We start from the raw sequence: 25988 nt of genomic DNA, 5'->3' as shown, positions 1-25988 counted from the left end.
CAATGGGGTGCAGGCATGTCCTCTATGCTTACAGCTTCCCGTGGGTGTTGGTTTGATACCGTTTGGGGACAGCCAAGGAGGCATCTGCAGGCAACAAAGGTAGGTGTGTGCTTGTGTGTGTGTTTCCTATGCAGATCCTAAGCCCAGTGTCACATGCAAGTAGGAGGAGTAAGAAGGGTTCCTGGCAAATCCGGGTTATGGATTGCATTTAAAAAGGCCCCGTGGGAGTGCAATGGGCCCCTGTCTTGCTGCTTAGCAATAATGGTATGGGTTTAGGTTCTGCTGTGTGTACTGGTGGTTGACTGCCCCCCAGCCCAGAGTGTGCATGGAAAATTGTCTGGCAGCCTCCCTGACAGCAAGCAGTGATAGTGCCCATGAAGGGGACCTTGTTGGGCCCGCCCCTTTCACGGTTATCGCTTCTCGGCCTTTTGGCTAAGATCAAGTGTAGTATCTGTTCTTATCAGTTTAATATCTGATACGTCCCCTATCTGGGGACCATATATTAAATGGATTTTTGAGAACGGGGGCCGATTTCGAAGCTTGCTTCCGTCGCCCTATGCATTGACCCGATATGGCAGTATCTTCGGGTACAGTGCACCACCCCCTTACAGGGTTAAAAAGAAAGATTCCTACTTTCATTGCTACCTGCTTGCTGGCTAGCCAGCTAGCCAGCCCTGTGGGCCTTGCTGCTGCTGCTGCTGCTGCTGCAGCCAAAAAACAAAAGGGGGTGCTGCTGCTGCTTCTGCTGCTTCTGCTTGTGTCTGGCCGCTGTTGGAGCGTCCAGGCACAGGACTTCTGCTGCTGCTGACTAAATGGCCTCCTTAATTGGATCATTTGAGTAGCCAGCACACCTGTGCAGGTAGGGCATGACATGATAGGCAGCTGCCTTGATAGCGGGTGGGTGCTGAATGTTCCTAATTGACAAAATAAGATTAATGCTTATGAAGAAATATAAAATCTCATCCCTTCCCCAATATCGCGCCACACCCCTACCCCTTAATTCCCTGGTTGAACTTGATGGACATATGTCTTTTTTCGACCGTACTAACTATGTAACTATGTAACATAACATGGGGGGGTCTCCTGGCTGTTCACACAGGTGTGTCATTGCTGTACATTGACCATGCATTGCTTCTGTGGTATTGCAAAGGCAAAGACAAATGCTTCCAGCCATCCATTGCACTAATGGATTGGTCATCAGCTGGCTGTCTATGTCCCGCATCAATATAGACCAAAGTACAGAGGGTTAGGCTATGCTATAGTGCACCTACCTGATGCATCAGAAGGTGCGAGGCCCTTGCTAAATTCTGTGCACAGACTTTGAGATCTATGCTTTAGACTGTATCTAAACCTGCTCCAACATGGACTGACATTCTGGCCTACTTTCAGCCGATGCGACTTGTCTGTCGCTGAACAGTCGCTTTTTATGTATTCAGCACCTATGTATAATGTTGTAAAAATGCTCTAGAAGCTAAAGTCGCAGAAATGTCACACATATTTGGCCTGCAACTTTCTGTGCGACAAATTCAGACAGGAAAAATCAGTATAAATCCTTAGAAAATTATCCCCCAGTGTCTCCATCTGCTGGCGGTATTGAATAAGCATTGCTGCACTGATGGGGTATGCATTAGACGAAAAAAAAGAAGAAAAAGAAGAATAATACGCCCAGAAAAGAGGCGAAAAGGAGAAAAACGTAAAAAAACGTGAAAAAAAAGTAAGAGGAAGAGAAGGGAAAAAAAGGTGGAAATGGGTTTAAAAGTGATTTCGGCGGAGAAATATATATATATATATATATATATATATATATATATATATATATATACGCGCACACACACACATATATATAAACGTATTCTCCGTTGAGATATTGCAGCCGCTGCTGTGTCCAGGCCCAGGAGCCTTAGCACTGTGCTGTGATGTCACTCAATACCACTGACATCACTAGGTGTAAACAACATCTCTCCTTTGCTGTGTATGTGACTATGGAGCTGTTTGGTGATGTCGTCTATTATGGCCTTCATAGAAGCAACAGGAGATTGTTGCATCCATCTAGAACCCTCAGAACTACAGTGCTATGATGTCACTCACTTCCACAGGCCTTGCAGAGTGTAAACAACAACAACCCAGCTTTGTTGTGTATGTAACCATAGGGATTGTGATGTCACCTAGAACCTTCACAGCAGCGACAGCTTTATGAGGAGCATCAGCACTGCTCTGCCTGAGCAGAACCATCACCGCCATAGGTTGTCAAATAACCCGGATTTAACCCACACAGGTAAGTCCAATGGGGTGCAGGCATGTCCTCTATGCTTACAGCTTCCCGTGGGTGTTGGTTTGATACCGTTTGGGGACAGCCAAGGAGGCATCTGCAGGCAACAAAGGTAGGTGTGTGCTTGTGTGTGTGTTTCCTATGCAGATCCTAAGCCCAGTGTCACATGCAAGTAGGAGGAGTAAGAAGGGTTCCTGGCAAATCCGGGTTATGGATTGCATTTAAAAAGGCCCCGTGGGAGTGCAATGGGCCCCTGTCTTGCTGCTTAGCAATAATGGTATGGGTTTAGGTTCTGCTGTGTGTACTGGTGGTTGACTGCCCCCCAGCCCAGAGTGTGCATGGAAAATTGTCTGGCAGCCTCCCTGACAGCAAGCAGTGATAGTGCCCATGAAGGGGACCTTGTTGGGCCCGCCCCTTTCACGGTTATCGCTTCTCGGCCTTTTGGCTAAGATCAAGTGTAGTATCTGTTCTTATCAGTTTAATATCTGATACGTCCCCTATCTGGGGACCATATATTAAATGGATTTTTGAGAACGGGGGCCGATTTCGAAGCTTGCTTCCGTCGCCCTATGCATTGACCCGATATGGCAGTATCTTCGGGTACAGTGCACCACCCCCTTACAGGGTTAAAAAGAAAGATTCCTACTTTCATTGCTACCTGCTTGCTGGCTAGCCAGCTAGCCAGCCCTGTGGGCCTTGCTGCTGCTGCTGCTGCAGCCAAAAAACAAAAGGTGGTGCTGCTGCTGCTTCTGCTGCTTCTGCTTGTGTCTGGCCGCTGTTGGAGCGTCCAGGCACAGGACTTCTGCTGCTGCTGACTAAATGGCCTCCTTAATTGGATCATTTGAGTAGCCAGCACACCTGTGCAGGTAGGGCATGACATGATAGGCAGCTGCCTTGATAGCGGGTGGGTGCTGAATGTTCCTAATTGACAAAATAAGATTAATGCTTATGAAGAAATATAAAATCTCATCCCTTCCCCAATATCGCGCCACACCCCTACCCCTTAATTCCCTGGTTGAACTTGATGGACATATGTCTTTTTTCGACCGTACTAACTATGTAACTATGTAACATAACATGGGGGGGTCTCCTGGCTGTTCACACAGGTGTGTCATTGCTGTACATTGACCATGCATTGCTTCTGTGGTATTGCAAAGGCAAAGACAAATGCTTCCAGCCATCCATTGCACTAATGGATTGGTCATCAGCTGGCTGTCTATGTCCCGCATCAATATAGACCAAAGTACAGAGGGTTAGGCTATGCTATAGTGCACCTACCTGATGCATCAGAAGGTGCGAGGCCCTTGCTAAATTCTGTGCACAGACTTTGAGATCTATGCTTTAGACTGTATCTAAACCTGCTCCAACATGGACTGACATTCTGGCCTACTTTCAGCCGATGCGACTTGTCTGTCGCTGAACAGTCGCTTTTTATGTATTCAGCACCTATGTATAATGTTGTAAAAATGCTCTAGAAGCTAAAGTCGCAGAAATGTCACACATATTTGGCCTGCAACTTTCTGTGCGACAAATTCAGACAGGAAAAATCAGTATAAATCCTTAGAAAATTATCCCCCAGTGTCTCCATCTGCTGGCGGTATTGAATAAGCATTGCTGCACTGATGGGGTATGCATTAGACGAAAAAAAAGAAGAAAAAGAAGAATAATACGCCCAGAAAAGAGGCGAAAAGGAGAAAAACGTAAAAAAACGTGAAAAAAAAGTAAGAGGAAGAGAAGGGAAAAAAAGGTGGAAATGGGTTTAAAAGTGATTTCGGCGGAGAAATATATATATATATATATATATATATATATATATATATACGCGCACACACACACATATATATAAACGTATTCTCCGTTGAGATATTGCAGCCGCTGCTGTGTCCAGGCCCAGGAGCCTTAGCACTGTGCTGTGATGTCACTCAATACCACTGACATCACTAGGTGTAAACAACATCTCTCCTTTGCTGTGTATGTGACTATGGAGCTGTTTGGTGATGTCGTCTATTATGGCCTTCATAGAAGCAACAGGAGATTGTTGCATCCATCTAGAACCCTCAGAACTACAGTGCTATGATGTCACTCACTTCCACAGGCCTTGCAGAGTGTAAACAACAACAACCCAGCTTTGTTGTGTATGTAACCATAGGGATTGTGATGTCACCTAGAACCTTCACAGCAGCGACAGCTTTATGAGGAGCATCAGCACTGCTCTGCCTGAGCAGAACCATCACCGCCATAGGTTGTCAAATAACCCGGATTTAACCCACACAGGTAAGTCCAATGGGGTGCAGGCATGTCCTCTATGCTTACAGCTTCCCGTGGGTGTTGGTTTGATACCGTTTGGGGACAGCCAAGGAGGCATCTGCAGGCAACAAAGGTAGGTGTGTGCTTGTGTGTGTGTTTCCTATGCAGATCCTAAGCCCAGTGTCACATGCAAGTAGGAGGAGTAAGAAGGGTTCCTGGCAAATCCGGGTTATGGATTGCATTTAAAAAGGCCCCGTGGGAGTGCAATGGGCCCCTGTCTTGCTGCTTAGCAATAATGGTATGGGTTTAGGTTCTGCTGTGTGTACTGGTGGTTGACTGCCCCCCAGCCCAGAGTGTGCATGGAAAATTGTCTGGCAGCCTCCCTGACAGCAAGCGGTGATAGTGCCCATGAAGGGGACCTTGTTGGGCCCGCCCCTTTCACGGTTATCGCTTCTCGGCCTTTTGGCTAAGATCAAGTGTAGTATCTGTTCTTATCAGTTTAATATCTGATACGTCCCCTATCTGGGGACCATATATTAAATGGATTTTTGAGAACGGGGGCCGATTTCGAAGCTTGCTTCCGTCGCCCTATGCATTGACCCGATATGGCAGTATCTTCGGGTACAGTGCACCACCCCCTTACAGGGTTAAAAAGAAAGATTCCTACTTTCATTGCTACCTGCTTGCTGGCTAGCCAGCTAGCCAGCCCTGTGGGCCTTGCTGCTGCTGCTGCTGCTGCTGCAGCCAAAAAACAAAAGGTGGTGCTGCTGCTGCTTCTGCTGCTTCTGCTTGTGTCTGGCCGCTGTTGGAGCGTCCAGGCACAGGACTTCTGCTGCTGCTGACTAAATGGCCTCCTTAATTGGATCATTTGAGTAGCCAGCACACCTGTGCAGGTAGGGCATGACATGATAGGCAGCTGCCTTGATAGCGGGTGGGTGCTGAATGTTCCTAATTGACAAAATAAGATTAATGCTTATGAAGAAATATAAAATCTCATCCCTTCCCCAATATCGCGCCACACCCCTACCCCTTAATTCCCTGGTTGAACTTGATGGACATATGTCTTTTTTCGACCGTACTAACTATGTAACTATGTAACATAACATGGGGGGGTCTCCTGGCTGTTCACACAGGTGTGTCATTGCTGTACATTGACCATGCATTGCTTCTGTGGTATTGCAAAGGCAAAGACAAATGCTTCCAGCCATCCATTGCACTAATGGATTGGTCATCAGCTGGCTGTCTATGTCCCGCATCAATATAGACCAAAGTACAGAGGGTTAGGCTATGCTATAGTGCACCTACCTGATGCATCAGAAGGTGCGAGGCCCTTGCTAAATTCTGTGCACAGACTTTGAGATCTATGCTTTAGACTGTATCTAAACCTGCTCCAACATGGACTGACATTCTGGCCTACTTTCAGCCGATGCGACTTGTCTGTCGCTGAACAGTCGCTTTTTATGTATTCAGCACCTATGTATAATGTTGTAAAAATGCTCTAGAAGCTAAAGTCGCAGAAATGTCACACATATTTGGCCTGCAACTTTCTGTGCGACAAATTCAGACAGGAAAAATCAGTATAAATCCTTAGAAAATTATCCCCCAGTGTCTCCATCTGCTGGCGGTATTGAATAAGCATTGCTGCACTGATGGGGTATGCATTAGACGAAAAAAAAGAAGAAAAAGAAGAATAATACGCCCAGAAAAGAGGCGAAAAGGAGAAAAACGTAAAAAAACGTGAAAAAAAAGTAAGAGGAAGAGAAGGGAAAAAAAGGTGGAAATGGGTTTAAAAGTGATTTCGGCGGAGAAATATATATATATATATATATATATATATATATATATATATATATACGCGCACACACACACATATATATAAACGTATTCTCCGTTGAGATATTGCAGCCGCTGCTGTGTCCAGGCCCAGGAGCCTTAGCACTGTGCTGTGATGTCACTCAATACCACTGACATCACTAGGTGTAAACAACATCTCTCCTTTGCTGTGTATGTGACTATGGAGCTGTTTGGTGATGTCGTCTATTATGGCCTTCATAGAAGCAACAGGAGATTGTTGCATCCATCTAGAACCCTCAGAACTACAGTGCTATGATGTCACTCACTTCCACAGGCCTTGCAGAGTGTAAACAACAACAACCCAGCTTTGTTGTGTATGTAACCATAGGGATTGTGATGTCACCTAGAACCTTCACAGCAGCGACAGCTTTATGAGGAGCATCAGCACTGCTCTGCCTGAGCAGAACCATCACCGCCATAGGTTGTCAAATAACCCGGATTTAACCCACACAGGTAAGTCCAATGGGGTGCAGGCATGTCCTCTATGCTTACAGCTTCCCGTGGGTGTTGGTTTGATACCGTTTGGGGACAGCCAAGGAGGCATCTGCAGGCAACAAAGGTAGGTGTGTGCTTGTGTGTGTGTTTCCTATGCAGATCCTAAGCCCAGTGTCACATGCAAGTAGGAGGAGTAAGAAGGGTTCCTGGCAAATCCGGGTTATGGATTGCATTTAAAAAGGCCCCGTGGGAGTGCAATGGGCCCCTGTCTTGCTGCTTAGCAATAATGGTATGGGTTTAGGTTCTGCTGTGTGTACTGGTGGTTGACTGCCCCCCAGCCCAGAGTGTGCATGGAAAATTGTCTGGCAGCCTCCCTGACAGCAAGCAGTGATAGTGCCCATGAAGGGGACCTTGTTGGGCCCGCCCCTTTCACGGTTATCGCTTCTCTGCCTTTTGGCTAAGATCAAGTGTAGTATCTGTTCTTATCAGTTTAATATCTGATACGTCCCCTATCTGGGGACCATATATTAAATGGATTTTTGAGAACGGGGGCCGATTTCGAAGCTTGCTTCCGTCGCCCTATGCATTGACCCGATATGGCAGTATCTTCGGGTACAGTGCACCACCCCCTTACAGGGTTAAAAAGAAAGATTCCTACTTTCATTGCTACCTGCTTGCTGGCTAGCCAGCTAGCCAGCCCTGTGGGCCTTGCTGCTGCTGCTGCTGCTGCAGCCAAAAAACAAAAGGTGGTGCTGCTGCTGCTTCTGCTTGTGTCTGGCCGCTGTTGGAGCGTCCAGGCACAGGACTTCTGCTGCTGCTGACTAAATGGCCTCCTTAATTGGATCATTTGAGTAGCCAGCACACCTGTGCAGGTAGGGCATGACATGATAGGCAGCTGCCTTGATAGCGGGTGGGTGCTGAATGTTCCTAATTGACAAAATAAGATTAATGCTTATGAAGAAATATAAAATCTCATCCCTTCCCCAATATCGCGCCACACCCCTACCCCTTAATTCCCTGGTTGAACTTGATGGACATATGTCTTTTTTCGACCGTACTAACTATGTAACTATGTAACATAACATGGGGGGGTCTCCTGGCTGTTCACACAGGTGTGTCATTGCTGTACATTGACCATGCATTGCTTCTGTGGTATTGCAAAGGCAAAGACAAATGCTTCCAGCCATCCATTGCACTAATGGATTGGTCATCAGCTGGCTGTCTATGTCCCGCATCAATATAGACCAAAGTACAGAGGGTTAGGCTATGCTATAGTGCACCTACCTGATGCATCAGAAGGTGCGAGGCCCTTGCTAAATTCTGTGCACAGACTTTGAGATCTATGCTTTAGACTGTATCTAAACCTGCTCCAACATGGACTGACATTCTGGCCTACTTTCAGCCGATGCGACTTGTCTGTCGCTGAACAGTCGCTTTTTATGTATTCAGCACCTATGTATAATGTTGTAAAAATGCTCTAGAAGCTAAAGTCGCAGAAATGTCACACATATTTGGCCTGCAACTTTCTGTGCGACAAATTCAGACAGGAAAAATCAGTATAAATCCTTAGAAAATTATCCCCCAGTGTCTCCATCTGCTGGCGGTATTGAATAAGCATTGCTGCACTGATGGGGTATGCATTAGACGAAAAAAAAGAAGAAAAAGAAGAATAATACGCCCAGAAAAGAGGCGAAAAGGAGAAAAACGTAAAAAAACGTGAAAAAAAAGTAAGAGGAAGAGAAGGGAAAAAAAGGTGGAAATGGGTTTAAAAGTGATTTCGGCGGAGAAATATATATATATATATATATATATATATATATATATATATATACGCGCACACACACACATATATATAAACGTATTCTCCGTTGAGATATTGCAGCCGCTGCTGTGTCCAGGCCCAGGAGCCTTAGCACTGTGCTGTGATGTCACTCAATACCACTGACATCACTAGGTGTAAACAACATCTCTCCTTTGCTGTGTATGTGACTATGGAGCTGTTTGGTGATGTCGTCTATTATGGCCTTCATAGAAGCAACAGGAGATTGTTGCATCCATCTAGAACCCTCAGAACTACAGTGCTATGATGTCACTCACTTCCACAGGCCTTGCAGAGTGTAAACAACAACAACCCAGCTTTGTTGTGTATGTAACCATAGGGATTTGTGATGTCACCTAGAACCTTCACAGCAGCGACAGCTTTATGAGGAGCATCAGCACTGCTCTGCCTGAGCAGAACCATCACCGCCATAGGTTGTCAAATAACCCGGATTTAACCCACACAGGTAAGTCCAATGGGGTGCAGGCATGTCCTCTATGCTTACAGCTTCCCGTGGGTGTTGGTTTGATACCGTTTGGGGACAGCCAAGGAGGCATCTGCAGGCAACAAAGGTAGGTGTGTGCTTGTGTGTGTGTTTCCTATGCAGATCCTAAGCCCAGTGTCACATGCAAGTAGGAGGAGTAAGAAGGGTTCCTGGCAAATCCGGGTTATGGATTGCATTTAAAAAGGCCCCGTGGGAGTGCAATGGGCCCCTGTCTTGCTGCTTAGCAATAATGGTATGGGTTTAGGTTCTGCTGTGTGTACTGGTGGTTGACTGCCCCCCAGCCCAGAGTGTGCATGGAAAATTGTCTGGCAGCCTCCCTGACAGCAAGCAGTGATAGTGCCCATGAAGGGGACCTTGTTGGGCCCGCCCCTTTCACGGTTATCGCTTCTCGGCCTTTTGGCTAAGATCAAGTGTAGTATCTGTTCTTATCAGTTTAATATCTGATACGTCCCCTATCTGGGGACCATATATTAAATGGATTTTTGAGAACGGGGGCCGATTTCGAAGCTTGCTTCCGTCGCCCTATGCATTGACCCGATATGGCAGTATCTTCGGGTACAGTGCACCACCCCCTTACAGGGTTAAAAAGAAAGATTCCTACTTTCATTGCTACCTGCTTGCTGGCTAGCCAGCTAGCCAGCCCTGTGGGCCTTGCTGCTGCTGCTGCTGCTGCTGCAGCCAAAAAACAAAAGGTGGTGCTGCTGCTGCTTCTGCTGCTTCTGCTTGTGTCTGGCCGCTGTTGGAGCGTCCAGGCACAGGACTTCTGCTGCTGCTGACTAAATGGCCTCCTTAATTGGATCATTTGAGTAGCCAGCACACCTGTGCAGGTAGGGCATGACATGATAGGCAGCTGCCTTGATAGCGGGTGGGTGCTGAATGTTCCTAATTGACAAAATAAGATTAATGCTTATGAAGAAATATAAAATCTCATCCCTTCCCCAATATCGCGCCACACCCCTACCCCTTAATTCCCTGGTTGAACTTGATGGACATATGTCTTTTTTCGACCGTACTAACTATGTAACTATGTAACATAACATGGGGGGGTCTCCTGGCTGTTCACACAGGTGTGTCATTGCTGTACATTGACCATGCATTGCTTCTGTGGTATTGCAAAGGCAAAGACAAATGCTTCCAGCCATCCATTGCACTAATGGATTGGTCATCAGCTGGCTGTCTATGTCCCGCATCAATATAGACCAAAGTACAGAGGGTTAGGCTATGCTATAGTGCACCTACCTGATGCATCAGAAGGTGCGAGGCCCTTGCTAAATTCTGTGCACAGACTTTGAGATCTATGCTTTAGACTGTATCTAAACCTGCTCCAACATGGACTGACATTCTGGCCTACTTTCAGCCGATGCGACTTGTCTGTCGCTGAACAGTCGCTTTTTATGTATTCAGCACCTATGTATAATGTTGTAAAAATGCTCTAGAAGCTAAAGTCGCAGAAATGTCACACATATTTGGCCTGCAACTTTCTGTGCGACAAATTCAGACAGGAAAAATCAGTATAAATCCTTAGAAAATTATCCCCCAGTGTCTCCATCTGCTGGCGGTATTGAATAAGCATTGCTGCACTGATGGGGTATGCATTAGACGAAAAAAAAGAAGAAAAAGAAGAATAATACGCCCAGAAAAGAGGCGAAAAGGAGAAAAACGTAAAAAAACGTGAAAAAAAAGTAAGAGGAAGAGAAGGGAAAAAAAGGTGGAAATGGGTTTAAAAGTGATTTCGGCGGAGAAATATATATATATATATATATATATATATATATATATATATATATACGCGCACACACACACATATATATAAACGTATTCTCCGTTGAGATATTGCAGCCGCTGCTGTGTCCAGGCCCAGGAGCCTTAGCACTGTGCTGTGATGTCACTCAATACCACTGACATCACTAGGTGTAAACAACATCTCTCCTTTGCTGTGTATGTGACTATGGAGCTGTTTGGTGATGTCGTCTATTATGGCCTTCATAGAAGCAACAGGAGATTGTTGCATCCATCTAGAACCCTCAGAACTACAGTGCTATGATGTCACTCACTTCCACAGGCCTTGCAGAGTGTAAACAACAACAACCCAGCTTTGTTGTGTATGTAACCATAGGGATTGTGATGTCACCTAGAACCTTCACAGCAGCGACAGCTTTATGAGGAGCATCAGCACTGCTCTGCCTGAGCAGAACCATCACCGCCATAGGTTGTCAAATAACCCGGATTTAACCCACACAGGTAAGTCCAATGGGGTGCAGGCATGTCCTCTATGCTTACAGCTTCCCGTGGGTGTTGGTTTGATACCGTTTGGGGACAGCCAAGGAGGCATCTGCAGGCAACAAAGGTAGGTGTGTGCTTGTGTGTGTGTTTCCTATGCAGATCCTAAGTCCAGTGTCACATGCAAGTAGGAGGAGTAAGAAGGGTTCCTGGCAAATCCGGGTTATGGATTGCATTTAAAAAGGCCCCGTGGGAGTGCAATGGGCCCCTGTCTTGCTGCTTAGCAATAATGGTATGGGTTTAGGTTCTGCTGTGTGTACTGGTGGTTGACTGCCCCCCAGCCCAGAGTGTGCATGGAAAATTGTCTGGCAGCCTCCCTGACAGCAAGCAGTGATAGTGCCCATGAAGGGGACCTTGTTGGGCCCGCCCCTTTCACGGTTATCGCTTCTCGGCCTTTTGGCTAAGATCAAGTGTAGTATCTGTTCTTATCAGTTTAATATCTGATACGTCCCCTATCTGGGGACCATATATTAAATGGATTTTTGAGAACGGGGGCCGATTTCGAAGCTTGCTTCCGTCGCCCTATGCATTGACCCGATATGGCAGTATCTTCGGGTACAGTGCACCACCCCCTTACAGGGTTAAAAAGAAAGATTCCTACTTTCATTGCTACCTGCTTGCTGGCTAGCCAGCTAGCCAGCCCTGTGGGCCTTGCTGCTGCTGCTGCTGCTGCTGCTGCAGCCAAAAAACAAAAGGTGGTGCTGCTGCTGCTTCTGCTGCTTCTGCTTGTGTCTGGCCGCTGTTGGAGCGTCCAGGCACAGGACTTCTGCTGCTGCTGACTAAATGGCCTCCTTAATTGGATCATTTGAGTAGCCAGCACACCTGTGCAGGTAGGGCATGACATGATAGGCAGCTGCCTTGATAGCGGGTGGGTGCTGAATGTTCCTAATTGACAAAATAAGATTAATGCTTATGAAGAAATATAAAATCTCATCCCTTCCCCAATATCGCGCCACACCCCTACCCCTTAATTCCCTGGTTGAACTTGATGGACATATGTCTTTTTTCGACCGTACTAACTATGTAACTATGTAACATAACATGGGGCGGTCTCCTGGCTGTTCACACAGGTGTGTCATTGCTGTACATTGACCATGCATTGCTTCTGTGGTATTGCAAAGGCAAAGACAAATGCTTCCAGCCATCCATTGCACTAATGGATTGGTCATCAGCTGGCTGTCTATGTCCCGCATCAATATAGACCAAAGTACAGAGGGTTAGGCTATGCTATAGTGCACCTACCTGATGCATCAGAAGGTGCGAGGCCCTTGCTAAATTCTGTGCACAGACTTTGAGATCTATGCTTTAGACTGTATCTAAACCTGCTCCAACATGGACTGACATTCTGGCCTACTTTCAGCCGATGCGACTTGTCTGTCGCTGAACAGTCGCTTTTTATGTATTCAGCACCTATGTATAATGTTGTAAAAATGCTCTAGAAGCTAAAGTCGCAGAAATGTCACACATATTTGGCCTGCAACTTTCTGTGCGACAAATTCAGACAGGAAAAATCAGTATAAATCCTTAGAAAATTATCCCCCAGTGTCTCCATCTGCTGGCGGTATTGAATAAGCATTGCTGCACTGATGGGGTATGCATTAGACGAAAAAAAAGAAGAAAAAGAAGAAGAATACGCCCAGAAAAGAGGCGAAAAGGAGAAAAACGTAAAAAAACGTGAAAAAAAAGTAAGAGGAAGAGAAGGGAAAAAAAGGTGGAAATGGGTTTAAAAGTGATTTCGGCGGAGAAATATATATATATATATATATATATATATATATATATATATACGCGCACACACACACATATATATAAACGTATTCTCCGTTGAGATATTGCAGCCGCTGCTGTGTCCAGGCCCAGGAGCCTTAGCACTGTGCTGTGATGTCACTCAATACCACTGACATCACTAGGTGTAAACAACATCTCTCCTTTGCTGTGTATGTGACTATGGAGCTGTTTGGTGATGTCGTCTATTATGGCCTTCATAGAAGCAACAGGAGATTGTTGCATCCATCTAGAACCCTCAGAACTACAGTGCTATGATGTCACTCACTTCCACAGGCCTTGCAGAGTGTAAACAACAACAACCCAGCTTTGTTGTGTATGTAACCATAGGGATTGTGATGTCACCTAGAACCTTCACAGCAGCGACAGCTTTATGAGGAGCATCAGCACTGCTCTGCCTGAGCAGAACCATCACCGCCATAGGTTGTCAAATAACCCGGATTTAACCCACACAGGTAAGTCCAATGGGGTGCAGGCATGTCCTCTATGCTTACAGCTTCCCGTGGGTGTTGGTTTGATACCGTTTGGGGACAGCCAAGGAGGCATCTGCAGGCAACAAAGGTAGGTGTGTGCTTGTGTGTGTGTTTCCTATGCAGATCCTAAGCCCAGTGTCACATGCAAGTAGGAGGAGTAAGAAGGGTTCCTGGCAAATCCGGGTTATGGATTGCATTTAAAAAGGCCCCGTGGGAGTGCAATGGGCCCCTGTCTTGCTGCTTAGCAATAATGGTATGGGTTTAGGTTCTGCTGTGTGTACTGGTGGTTGACTGCCCCCCAGCCCAGAGTGTGCATGGAAAATTGTCTGGCAGCCTCCCTGACAGCAAGCAGTGATAGTGCCCATGAAGGGGACCTTGTTGGGCCCGCCCCTTTCACGGTTATCGCTTCTCGGCCTTTTGGCTAAGATCAAGTGTAGTATCTGTTCTTATCAGTTTAATATCTGATACGTCCCCTATCTGGGGACCATATATTAAATGGATTTTTGAGAACGGGGGCCGATTTCGAAGCTTGCTTCCGTCGCCCTATGCATTGACCCGATATGGCAGTATCTTCGGGTACAGTGCACCACCCCCTTACAGGGTTAAAAAGAAAGATTCCTACTTTCATTGCTACCTGCTTGCTGGCTAGCCAGCTAGCCAGCCCTGTGGGCCTTGCTGCTGCTGCTGCTGCTGCTGCAGCCAAAAAACAAAAGGTGGTGCTGCTGCTGCTTCTGCTGCTTCTGCTTGTGTCTGGCCGCTGTTGGAGCGTCCAGGCACAGGACTTCTGCTGCTGCTGACTAAATGGCCTCCTTAATTGGATCATTTGAGTAGCCAGCACACCTGTGCAGGTAGGGCATGACATGATAGGCAGCTGCCTTGATAGCGGGTGGGTGCTGAATGTTCCTAATTGACAAAATAAGATTAATGCTTATGAAGAAATATAAAATCTCATCCCTTCCCCAATATCGCGCCACACCCCTACCCCTTAATTCCCTGGTTGAACTTGATGGACATATGTCTTTTTTCGACCGTACTAACTATGTAACTATGTAACATAACATGGGGGGGTCTCCTGGCTGTTCACACAGGTGTGTCATTGCTGTACATTGACCATGCATTGCTTCTGTGGTATTGCAAAGGCAAAGACAAATGCTTCCAGCCATCCATTGCACTAATGGATTGGTCATCAGCTGGCTGTCTATGTCCCGCATCAATATAGACCAAAGTACAGAGGGTTAGGCTATGCTATAGTGCACCTACCTGATGCATCAGAAGGTGCGAGGCCCTTGCTAAATTCTGTGCACAGACTTTGAGATCTATGCTTTAGACTGTATCTAAACCTGCTCCAACATGGACTGACATTCTGGCCTACTTTCAGCCGATGCGACTTGTCTGTCGCTGAACAGTCGCTTTTTATGTATTCAGCACCTATGTATAATGTTGTAAAAATGCTCTAGAAGCTAAAGTCGCAGAAATGTCACACATATTTGGCCTGCAACTTTCTGTGCGACAAATTCAGACAGGAAAAATCAGTATAAATCCTTAGAAAATTATCCCCCAGTGTCTCCATCTGCTGGCGGTATTGAATAAGCATTGCTGCACTGATGGGGTATGCATTAGACGAAAAAAAAGAAGAAAAAGAAGAATAATACGCCCAGAAAAGAGGCGAAAAGGAGAAAAACGTAAAAAAACGTGAAAAAAAAGTAAGAGGAAGAGAAGGGAAAAAAAGGTGGAAATGGGTTTAAAAGTGATTTCGGCGGAGAATATATATATATATATATATATATATATATATATATACGCGCACACACACACATATATATAAACGTATTCTCCGTTGAGATATTGCAGCCGCTGCTGTGTCCAGGCCCAGGAGCCTTAGCACTGTGCTGTGATGTCACTCAATACCACTGACATCACTAGGTGTAAACAACATCTCTCCTTTGCTGTGTATGTGACTATGGAGCTGTTTGGTGATGTCGTCTATTATGGCCTTCATAGAAGCAACAGGAGATTGTTGCATCCATCTAGAACCCTCAGAACTACAGTGCTATGATGTCACTCACTTCCACAGGCCTTGCAGAGTGTAAACAACAACAACCCAGCTTTGTTGTGTATGTAACCATAGGGATTGTGATGTCACCTAGAACCTTCACAGCAGCGACAGCTTTATGAGGAGCATCAGCACTGCTCTGCCTGAGCAGAACCATCACCGCCATAGGTTGTCAAATAACCCGGATTTAACCCACACAGGTAAGTCCAATGGGGTGCAGGCATGTCCTCTATGCTTACAGCTTCCCGTGGGTGTTGGTTTGATACCGTTTGGGGACAGCCAAGGAGGCATCTGCAGGCAACAAAGGTAGGTGTGTGCTTGTGTGTGTGTTTCCTATGCAGATCCTAAGCCCAGTGTCACATGCAAGTAGGAGGAGTAAGAAGGGTTCCTGGCAAATCCGGGTTATGGATTGCATTTAAAAAGGCCCCGTGGGAGTGCAATGGGCCCCTGTCTTGCTGCTTAGCAATAATGGTATGGGTTTAGGTTCTGCTGTGTGTACTGGTGGTTGACTGCCCCCCAGCCCAGAGTGTGCATGGAAAATTGTCTGGCAGCCTCCCTGACAGCAAGCAGTGATAGTGCCCATGAAGGGGACCTTGTTGGGCCCGCCCCTTTCACGGTTATCGCTTCTCGGCCTTTTGGCTAAGATCAAGTGTAGTATCTGTTCTTATCAGTTTAATATCTGATACGTCCCCTATCTGGGGACCATATATTAAATGGATTTTTGAGAACGGGGGCCGATTTCGAAGCTTGCTTCCGTCGCCCTATGCATTGACCCGATATGGCAGTATCTTCGGGTACAGTGCACCACCCCCTTACAGGGTTAAAAAGAAAGATTCCTACTTTCATTGCTACCTGCTTGCTGGCTAGCCAGCTAGCCAGCCCTGTGGGCCTTGCTGCTGCTGCTGCTGCTGCTGCAGCCAAAAAACAAAAGGTGGTGCTGCTGCTGCTTCTGCTGCTTCTGCTTGTGTCTGGCCGCTGTTGGAGCGTCCAGGCACAGGACTTCTGCTGCTGCTGACTAAATGGCCTCCTTAATTGGATCATTTGAGTAGCCAGCACACCTGTGCAGGTAGGGCATGACATGATAGGCAGCTGCCTTGATAGCGGGTGGGTGCTGAATGTTCCTAATTGACAAAATAAGATTAATGCTTATGAAGAAATATAAAATCTCATCCCTTCCCCAATATCGCGCCACACCCCTACCCCTTAATTCCCTGGTTGAACTTGATGGACATATGTCTTTTTTCGACCGTACTAACTATGTAACTATGTAACATAACATGGGGGGGTCTCCTGGCTGTTCACACAGGTGTGTCATTGCTGTACATTGACCATGCATTGCTTCTGTGGTATTGCAAAGGCAAAGACAAATGCTTCCAGCCATCCATTGCACTAATGGATTGGTCATCAGCTGGCTGTCTATGTCCCGCATCAATATAGACCAAAGTACAGAGGGTTAGGCTATGCTATAGTGCACCTACCTGATGCATCAGAAGGTGCGAGGCCCTTGCTAAATTCTGTGCACAGACTTTGAGATCTATGCTTTAGACTGTATCTAAACCTGCTCCAACATGGACTGACATTCTGGCCTACTTTCAGCCGATGCGACTTGTCTGTCGCTGAACAGTCGCTTTTTATGTATTCAGCACCTATGTATAATGTTGTAAAAATGCTCTAGAAGCTAAAGTCGCAGAAATGTCACACATATTTGGCCTGCAACTTTCTGTGCGACAAATTCAGACAGGAAAAATCAGTATAAATCCTTAGAAAATTATCCCCCAGTGTCTCCATCTGCTGGCGGTATTGAATAAGCATTGCTGCACTGATGGGGTATGCATTAGACGAAAAAAAAGAAGAAAAAGAAGAATAATACGCCCAGAAAAGAGGCGAAAAGGAGAAAAACGTAAAAAAACGTGAAAAAAAAGTAAGAGGAAGAGAAGGGAAAAAAAGGTGGAAATGGGTTTAAAAGTGATTTCGGCGGAGATATATATATATATATATATATATATATATATATATATATATATATACGCGCACACACACACATATATATAAACGTATTCTCCGTTGAGATATTGCAGCCGCTGCTGTGTCCAGGCCCAGGAGCCTTAGCACTGTGCTGTGATGTCACTCAATACCACTGACATCACTAGGTGTAAACAACATCTCTCCTTTGCTGTGTATGTGACTATGGAGCTGTTTGGTGATGTCGTCTATTATGGCCTTCATAGAAGCAACAGGAGATTGTTGCATCCATCTAGAACCCTCAGAACTACAGTGCTATGATGTCACTCACTTCCACAGGCCTTGCAGAGTGTAAACAACAACAACCCAGCTTTGTTGTGTATGTAACCATAGGGATTGTGATGTCACCTAGAACCTTCACAGCAGCGACAGCTTTATGAGGAGCATCAGCACTGCTCTGCCTGAGCAGAACCATCACCGCCATAGGTTGTCAAATAACCCGGATTTAACCCACACAGGTAAGTCCAATGGGGTGCAGGCATGTCCTCTATGCTTACAGCTTCCCGTGGGTGTTGGTTTGATACCGTTTGGGGACAGCCAAGGAGGCATCTGCAGGCAACAAAGGTAGGTGTGTGCTTGTGTGTGTGTTTCCTATGCAGATCCTAAGCCCAGTGTCACATGCAAGTAGGAGGAGTAAGAAGGGTTCCTGGCAAATCCGGGTTATGGATTGCATTTAAAAAGGCCCCGTGGGAGTGCAATGGGCCCCTGTCTTGCTGCTTAGCAATAATGGTATGGGTTTAGGTTCTGCTGTGTGTACTGGTGGTTGACTGCCCCCCAGCCCAGAGTGTGCATGGAAAATTGTCTGGCAGCCTCCCTGACAGCAAGCAGTGATAGTGCCCATGAAGGGGACCTTGTTGGGCCCGCCCCTTTCACGGTTATCGCTTCTCGGCCTTTTGGCTAAGATCAAGTGTAGTATCTGTTCTTATCAGTTTAATATCTGATACGTCCCCTATCTGGGGACCATATATTAAATGGATTTTTGAGAACGGGGGCCGATTTCGAAGCTTGCTTCCGTCGCCCTATGCATTGACCCGATATGGCAGTATCTTCGGGTACAGTGCACCACCCCCTTACAGGGTTAAAAAGAAAGATTCCTACTTTCATTGCTACCTGCTTGCTGGCTAGCCAGCTAGCCAGCCCTGTGGGCCTTGCTGCTGCTGCTGCTGCTGCTGCTGCAGCCAAAAAACAAAAGGTGGTGCTGCTGCTGCTTCTGCTGCTTCTGCTTGTGTCTGGCCGCTGTTGGAGCGTCCAGGCACAGGACTTCTGCTGCTGCTGACTAAATGGCCTCCTTAATTGGATCATTTGAGTAGCCAGCACACCTGTGTGCAGGTAGGGCATGACATGATAGGCAGCTGCCTTGATAGCGGGTGGGTGCTGAATGTTCCTAATTGACAAAATAAGATTAATGCTTATGAAGAAATATAAAATCTCATCCCTTCCCCAATATCGCGCCACACCCCTACCCCTTAATTCCCTGGTTGAACTTGATGGACATATGTCTTTTTTCGACCGTACTAACTATGTAACTATGTAACATAACATGGGGGGGTCTCCTGGCTGTTCACACAGGTGTGTCATTGCTGTACATGACCATGCATTGCTTCTGTGGTATTGCAAAGGCAAAGACAAATGCTTCCAGCCATCCATTGCACTAATGGATTGGTCATCAGCTGGCTGTCTATGTCCCGCATCAATATAGACCAAAGTACAGAGGGTTAGGCTATGCTATAGTGCACCTACCTGATGCATCAGAAGGTGCGAGGCCCTTGCTAAATTCTGTGCACAGACTTTGAGATCTATGCTTTAGACTGTATCTAAACCTGCTCCAACATGGACTGACATTCTGGCCTACTTTAAGCCGATGCGACTTGTCTGTCGCTGAACAGTCGCTTTTTATGTATTCAGCACCTATGTATAATGTTGTAAAAATGCTCTAGAAGCTAAAGTCGCAGAAATGTCACACATATTTGGCCTGCAACTTTCTGTGCGACAAATTCAGACAGGAAAAATCAGTATAAATCCTTAGAAAATTATCCCCCAGTGTCTCCATCTGCTGGCGGTATTGAATAAGCATTGCTGCACTGATGGGGTATGCATTAGACGAAAAAAAAGAAGAAAAAGAAGAATAATACGCCCAGAAAAGAGGCGAAAAGGAGAAAAACGTAAAAAAACGTGAAAAAAAAGTAAGAGGAAGAGAAGGGAAAAAAAGGTGGAAATGGGTTTAAAAGTGATTTCGGCGGAGAAATATATATATATATATATATATATATATATATATATGCGCACACACACACATATATATAAACGTATTCTCCGTTGAGATATTGCAGCCGCTGCTGTGTCCAGGCCCAGGAGCCTTAGCACTGTGCTGTGATGTCACTCAATACCACTGACATCACTAGGTGTAAACAACATCTCTCCTTTGCTGTGTATGTGACTATGGAGCTGTTTGGTGATGTCGTCTATTATGGCCTTCATAGAAGCAACAGGAGATTGTTGCATCCATCTAGAACCCTCAGAACTACAGTGCTATGATGTCACTCACTTCCACAGGCCTTGCAGAGTGTAAACAACAACAACCCAGCTTTGTTGTGTATGTAACCATAGGGATTGTGATGTCACCTAGAACCTTCACAGCAGCGACAGCTTTATGAGGAGCATCAGCACTGCTCTGCCTGAGCAGAACCATCACCGCCATAGGTTGTCAAATAACCCGGATTTAACCCACACAGGTAAGTCCAATGGGGTGCAGGCATGTCCTCTATGCTTACAGCTTCCCGTGGGTGTTGGTTTGATACCGTTTGGGGACAGCCAAGGAGGCATCTGCAGGCAACAAAGGTAGGTGTGTGCTTGTGTGTGTGTTTCCTATGCAGATCCTAAGCCCAGTGTCACATGCAAGTAGGAGGAGTAAGAAGGGTTCCTGGCAAATCCGGGTTATGGATTGCATTTAAAAAGGCCCCGTGGGAGTGCAATGGGCCCCTGTCTTGCTGCTTAGCAATAATGGTATGGGTTTAGGTTCTGCTGTGTGTACTGGTGGTTGACTGCCCCCCAGCCCAGAGTGTGCATGGAAAATTGTCTGGCAGCCTCCCTGACAGCAAGCAGTGATAGTGCCCATGAAGGGGACCTTGTTGGGCCCGCCCCTTTCACGGTTATCGCTTCTCGGCCTTTTGGCTAAGATCAAGTGTAGTATCTGTTCTTATCAGTTTAATATCTGATACGTCCCCTATCTGGGGACCATATATTAAATGGATTTTTGAGAACGGGGGCCGATTTCGAAGCTTGCTTCCGTCGCCCTATGCATTGACCCGATATGGCAGTATCTTCGGGTACAGTGCACCACCCCCTTACAGGGTTAAAAAGAAAGATTCCTACTTTCATTGCTACCTGCTTGCTGGCTAGCCAGCTAGCCAGCCCTGTGGGCCTTGCTGCTGCTGCTGCTGCTGCTGCAGCCAAAAAACAAAAGGTGGTGCTGCTGCTGCTTCTGCTGCTTCTGCTTGTGTCTGGCCGCTGTTGGAGCGTCCAGGCACAGGACTTCTGCTGCTGCTGACTAAATGGCCTCCTTAATTGGATCATTTGAGTAGCCAGCACACCTGTGCAGGTAGGGCATGACATGATAGGCAGCTGCCTTGATAGCGGGTGGGTGCTGAATGTTCCTAATTGACAAAATAAGATTAATGCTTATGAAGAAATATAAAATCTCATCCCTTCCCCAATATCGCGCCACACCCCTACCCCTTAATTCCCTGGTTGAACTTGATGGACATATGTCTTTTTTCGACCGTACTAACTATGTAACTATGTAACATAACATGGGGGGGTCTCCTGGCTGTTCACACAGGTGTGTCATTGCTGTACATTGACCATGCATTGCTTCTGTGGTATTGCAAAGGCAAAGACAAATGCTTCCAGCCATCCATTGCACTAATGGATTGGTCATCAGCTGGCTGTCTATGTCCCGCATCAATATAGACCAAAGTACAGAGGGTTAGGCTATGCTATAGTGCACCTACCTGATGCATCAGAAGGTGCGAGGCCCTTGCTAAATTCTGTGCACAGACTTTGAGATCTATGCTTTAGACTGTATCTAAACCTGCTCCAACATGGACTGACATTCTGGCCTACTTTCAGCCGATGCGACTTGTCTGTCGCTGAACAGTCGCTTTTTATGTATTCAGCACCTATGTATAATGTTGTAAAAATGCTCTAGAAGCTAAAGTCGCAGAAATGTCACACATATTTGGCCTGCAACTTTCTGTGCGACAAATTCAGACAGGAAAAATCAGTATAAATCCTTAGAAAATTATCCCCCAGTGTCTCCATCTGCTGGCGGTATTGAATAAGCATTGCTGCACTGATGGGGTATGCATTAGACGAAAAAAAAGAAGAAAAAGAAGAATAATACGCCCAGAAAAGAGGCGAAAAGGAGAAAAACGTAAAAAAACGTGAAAAAAAAGTAAGAGGAAGAGAAGGGAAAAAAAGGTGGAAATGGGTTTAAAAGTGATTTCGGCGGAGATATATATATATATATATATATATATATATATATATATATATATACGCGCACACACACACATATATATAAACGTATTCTCCGTTGAGATATTGCAGCCGCTGCTGTGTCCAGGCCCAGGAGCCTTAGCACTGTGCTGTGATGTCACTCAATACCACTGACATCACTAGGTGTAAACAACATCTCTCCTTTGCTGTGTATGTGACTATGGAGCTGTTTGGTGATGTCGTCTATTATGGCCTTCATAGAAGCAACAGGAGATTGTTGCATCCATCTAGAACCCTCAGAACTACAGTGCTATGATGTCACTCACTTCCACAGGCCTTGCAGAGTGTAAACAACAACAACCCAGCTTTGTTGTGTATGTAACCATAGGGATTGTGATGTCACCTAGAACCTTCACAGCAGCGACAGCTTTATGAGGAGCATCAGCACTGCTCTGCCTGAGCAGAACCATCACCGCCATAGGTTGTCAAATAACCCGGATTTAACCCACACAGGTAAGTCCAATGGGGTGCAGGCATGTCCTCTATGCTTACAGCTTCCCGTGGGTGTTGGTTTGATACCGTTTGGGGACAGCCAAGGAGGCATCTGCAGGCAACAAAGGTAGGTGTGTGCTTGTGTGTGTGTTTCCTATGCAGATCCTAAGCCCAGTGTCACATGCAAGTAGGAGGAGTAAGAAGGGTTCCTGGCAAATCCGGGTTATGGATTGCATTTAAAAAGGCCCCGTGGGAGTGCAATGGGCCCCTGTCTTGCTGCTTAGCAATAATGGTATGGGTTTAGGTTCTGCTGTGTGTACTGGTGGTTGACTGCCCCCCAGCCCAGAGTGTGCATGGAAAATTGTCTGGCAGCCTCCCTGACAGCAAGCAGTGATAGTGCCCATGAAGGGGACCTTGTTGGGCCCGCCCCTTTCACGGTTATCGCTTCTCGGCCTTTTGGCTAAGATCAAGTGTAGTATCTGTTCTTATCAGTTTAATATCTGATACGTCCCCTATCTGGGGACCATATATTAAATGGATTTTTGAGAACGGGGGCCGATTTCGAAGCTTGCTTCCGTCGCCCTATGCATTGACCCGATATGGCAGTATCTTCGGGTACAGTGCACCACCCCCTTACAGGGTTAAAAAGAAAGATTCCTACTTTCATTGCTACCTGCTTGCTGGCTAGCCAGCTAGCCAGCCCTGTGGGCCTTGCTGCTGCTGCTGCTGCTGCTGCAGCCAAAAAACAAAAGGTGGTGCTGCTGCTGCTTCTGCTGCTTCTGCTTGTGTCTGGCCGCTGTTGGAGCGTCCAGGCACAGGACTTCTGCTGCTGCTGACTAAATGGCCTCCTTAATTGGATCATTTGAGTAGCCAGCACACCTGTGCAGGTAGGGCATGACATGATAGGCAGCTGCCTTGATAGCGGGTGGGTGCTGAATGTTCCTAATTGACAAAATAAGATTAATGCTTATGAAGAAATATAAAATCTCATCCCTTCCCCAATATCGCGCCACACCCCTACCCCTTAATTCCCTGGTTGAACTTGATGGACATATGTCTTTTTTCGACCGTACTAACTATGTAACTATGTAACATAACATGGGGGGGTCTCCTGGCTGTTCACACAGGTGTGTCATTGCTGTACATTGACCATGCATTGCTTCTGTGGTATTGCAAAGGCAAAGACAAATGCTTCCAGCCATCCATTGCACTAATGGATTGGTCATCAGCTGGCTGTCTATGTCCCGCATCAATATAGACCAAAGTACAGAGGGTTAGGCTATGCTATAGTGCACCTACCTGATGCATCAGAAGGTGCGAGGCCCTTGCTAAATTCTGTGCACAGACTTTGAGATCTATGCTTTAGACTGTATCTAAACCTGCTCCAACATGGACTGACATTCTGGCCTACTTTCAGCCGATGCGACTTGTCTGTCGCTGAACAGTCGCTTTTTATGTATTCAGCACCTATGTATAATGTTGTAAAAATGCTCTAGAAGCTAAAGTCGCAGAAATGTCACACATATTTGGCCTGCAACTTTCTGTGCGACAAATTCAGACAGGAAAAATCAGTATAAATCCTTAGAAAATTATCCCCCAGTGTCTCCATCTGCTGGCGGTATTGAATAAGCATTGCTGCACTGATGGGGTATGCATTAGACGAAAAAAAAGAAGAAAAAGAAGAATAATACGCCCAGAAAAGAGGCGAAAAGGAGAAAAACGTAAAAAAACGTGAAAAAAAAGTAAGAGGAAGAGAAGGGAAAAAAAGGTGGAAATGGGTTTAAAAGTGATTTCGGCGGAGAATATATATATATATATATATATATATATATATATATATATATATATATATATATATACGCGCACACACACACATATATATAAACGTATTCTCCGTTGAGATATTGCAGCCGCTGCTGTGTCCAGGCCCAGGAGCCTTAGCACTGTGCTGTGATGTCACTCAATACCACTGACATCACTAGGTGTAAACAACATCTCTCCTTTGCTGTGTATGTGACTATGGAGCTGTTTGGTGATGTCGTCTATTATGGCCTTCATAGAAGCAACAGGAGATTGTTGCATCCATCTAGAACCCTCAGAACTACAGTGCTATGATGTCACTCACTTCCACAGGCCTTGCAGAGTGTAAACAACAACAACCCAGCTTTGTTGTGTATGTAACCATAGGGATTGTGATGTCACCTAGAACCTTCACAGCAGCGACAGCTTTATGAGGAGCATCAGCACTGCTCTGCCTGAGCAGAACCATCACCGCCATAGGTTGTCAAATAACCCGGATTTAACCCACACAGGTAAGTCCAATGGGGTGCAGGCATGTCCTCTATGCTTACAGCTTCCCGTGGGTGTTGGTTTGATACCGTTTGGGGACAGCCAAGGAGGCATCTGCAGGCAACAAAGGTAGGTGTGTGCTTGTGTGTGTGTTTCCTATGCAGATCCTAAGCCCAGTGTCACATGCAAGTAGGAGGAGTAAGAAGGGTTCCTGGCAAATCCGGGTTATGGATTGCATTTAAAAAGGCCCCGTGGGAGTGCAATGGGCCCCTGTCTTGCTGCTTAGCAATAATGGTATGGGTTTAGGTTCTGCTGTGTGTACTGGTGGTTGACTGCCCCCCAGCCCAGAGTGTGCATGGAAAATTGTCTGGCAGCCTCCCCGACAGCAAGCAGTGATAGTGCCCATGAAGGGGACCTTGTTGGGCCCGCCCCTTTCACGGTTATCGCTTCTCGGCCTTTTGGCTAAGATCAAGTGTAGTATCTGTTCTTATCAGTTTAATATCTGATACGTCCCCTATCTGGGGACCATATATTAAATGGATTTTTGAGAACGGGGGCCGATTTCGAAGCTTGCTTCCGTCGCCCTATGCATTGACCCGATATGGCAGTATCTTCGGGTACAGTGCACCACCCCCTTACAGGGTTAAAAAGAAAGATTCCTACTTTCATTGCTACCTGCTTGCTGGCTAGCCAGCTAGCCAGCCCTGTGGGCCTTGCTGCTGCTGCTGCTGCTGCAGCCAAAAAACAAAAGGTGGTGCTGCTGCTGCTTCTGCTGCTTCTGCTTGTGTCTGGCCGCTGTTGGAGCGTCCAGGCACAGGACTTCTGCTGCTGCTGACTAAATGGCCTCCTTAATTGGATCATTTGAGTAGCCAGCACACCTGTGCAGGTAGGGCATGACATGATAGGCAGCTGCCTTGATAGCGGGTGGGTGCTGAATGTTCCTAATTGACAAAATAAGATTAATGCTT

The 25988-nt window shown here is 46.2% G+C and overlaps 12 non-coding genes across 12 annotated transcripts; all 12 read left to right on the top strand.

The window, feature by feature from the left end:
• Positions 1-412: 412 nt before the first annotated feature.
• Positions 413-603, top strand: LOC130335491 (U2 spliceosomal RNA). The gene has a single exon (XR_008877118.1). It is a non-coding gene; the product is annotated as a U2 spliceosomal RNA (small nuclear RNA).
• Positions 604-2694: 2091 nt separating this feature from the next.
• LOC130335490 (U2 spliceosomal RNA) lies at positions 2695-2885 on the top strand. Its single transcript, XR_008877117.1, has one exon. It is a non-coding gene; the product is annotated as a U2 spliceosomal RNA (small nuclear RNA).
• Positions 2886-4962: 2077 nt separating this feature from the next.
• On the top strand, positions 4963-5153 carry LOC130335488 (U2 spliceosomal RNA). Its single transcript, XR_008877116.1, has one exon. It is a non-coding gene; the product is annotated as a U2 spliceosomal RNA (small nuclear RNA).
• Positions 5154-7242: 2089 nt separating this feature from the next.
• Positions 7243-7433, top strand: LOC130335502 (U2 spliceosomal RNA). The gene has a single exon (XR_008877128.1). It is a non-coding gene; the product is annotated as a U2 spliceosomal RNA (small nuclear RNA).
• Positions 7434-9509: 2076 nt separating this feature from the next.
• On the top strand, positions 9510-9700 carry LOC130335487 (U2 spliceosomal RNA). The gene has a single exon (XR_008877115.1). It is a non-coding gene; the product is annotated as a U2 spliceosomal RNA (small nuclear RNA).
• Positions 9701-11789: 2089 nt separating this feature from the next.
• Positions 11790-11980, top strand: LOC130335486 (U2 spliceosomal RNA). The gene has a single exon (XR_008877114.1). It is a non-coding gene; the product is annotated as a U2 spliceosomal RNA (small nuclear RNA).
• A 2088-nt stretch (positions 11981-14068) lies between these two features.
• LOC130335484 (U2 spliceosomal RNA) lies at positions 14069-14259 on the top strand. The gene has a single exon (XR_008877112.1). It is a non-coding gene; the product is annotated as a U2 spliceosomal RNA (small nuclear RNA).
• Positions 14260-16339: 2080 nt separating this feature from the next.
• On the top strand, positions 16340-16530 carry LOC130335483 (U2 spliceosomal RNA). Its single transcript, XR_008877111.1, has one exon. It is a non-coding gene; the product is annotated as a U2 spliceosomal RNA (small nuclear RNA).
• A 2089-nt stretch (positions 16531-18619) lies between these two features.
• LOC130335482 (U2 spliceosomal RNA) lies at positions 18620-18810 on the top strand. The gene has a single exon (XR_008877110.1). It is a non-coding gene; the product is annotated as a U2 spliceosomal RNA (small nuclear RNA).
• A 2083-nt stretch (positions 18811-20893) lies between these two features.
• LOC130335481 (U2 spliceosomal RNA) lies at positions 20894-21084 on the top strand. Its single transcript, XR_008877109.1, has one exon. It is a non-coding gene; the product is annotated as a U2 spliceosomal RNA (small nuclear RNA).
• A 2087-nt stretch (positions 21085-23171) lies between these two features.
• LOC130335480 (U2 spliceosomal RNA) lies at positions 23172-23362 on the top strand. The gene has a single exon (XR_008877108.1). It is a non-coding gene; the product is annotated as a U2 spliceosomal RNA (small nuclear RNA).
• A 2100-nt stretch (positions 23363-25462) lies between these two features.
• On the top strand, positions 25463-25653 carry LOC130335479 (U2 spliceosomal RNA). The gene has a single exon (XR_008877107.1). It is a non-coding gene; the product is annotated as a U2 spliceosomal RNA (small nuclear RNA).
• The last annotated feature ends 335 nt before the right edge of the window (positions 25654-25988 follow it).

This window comes from Hyla sarda, unplaced genomic scaffold, assembly GCF_029499605.1.
Source record: "Hyla sarda isolate aHylSar1 unplaced genomic scaffold, aHylSar1.hap1 scaffold_451, whole genome shotgun sequence".
NCBI lineage: Eukaryota > Metazoa > Chordata > Amphibia > Anura > Hylidae > Hyla > Hyla sarda.
The sequence above is the reverse complement of the archived record's forward strand: the minus strand, read 5'-3'. Positions and strand labels throughout refer to the sequence as shown.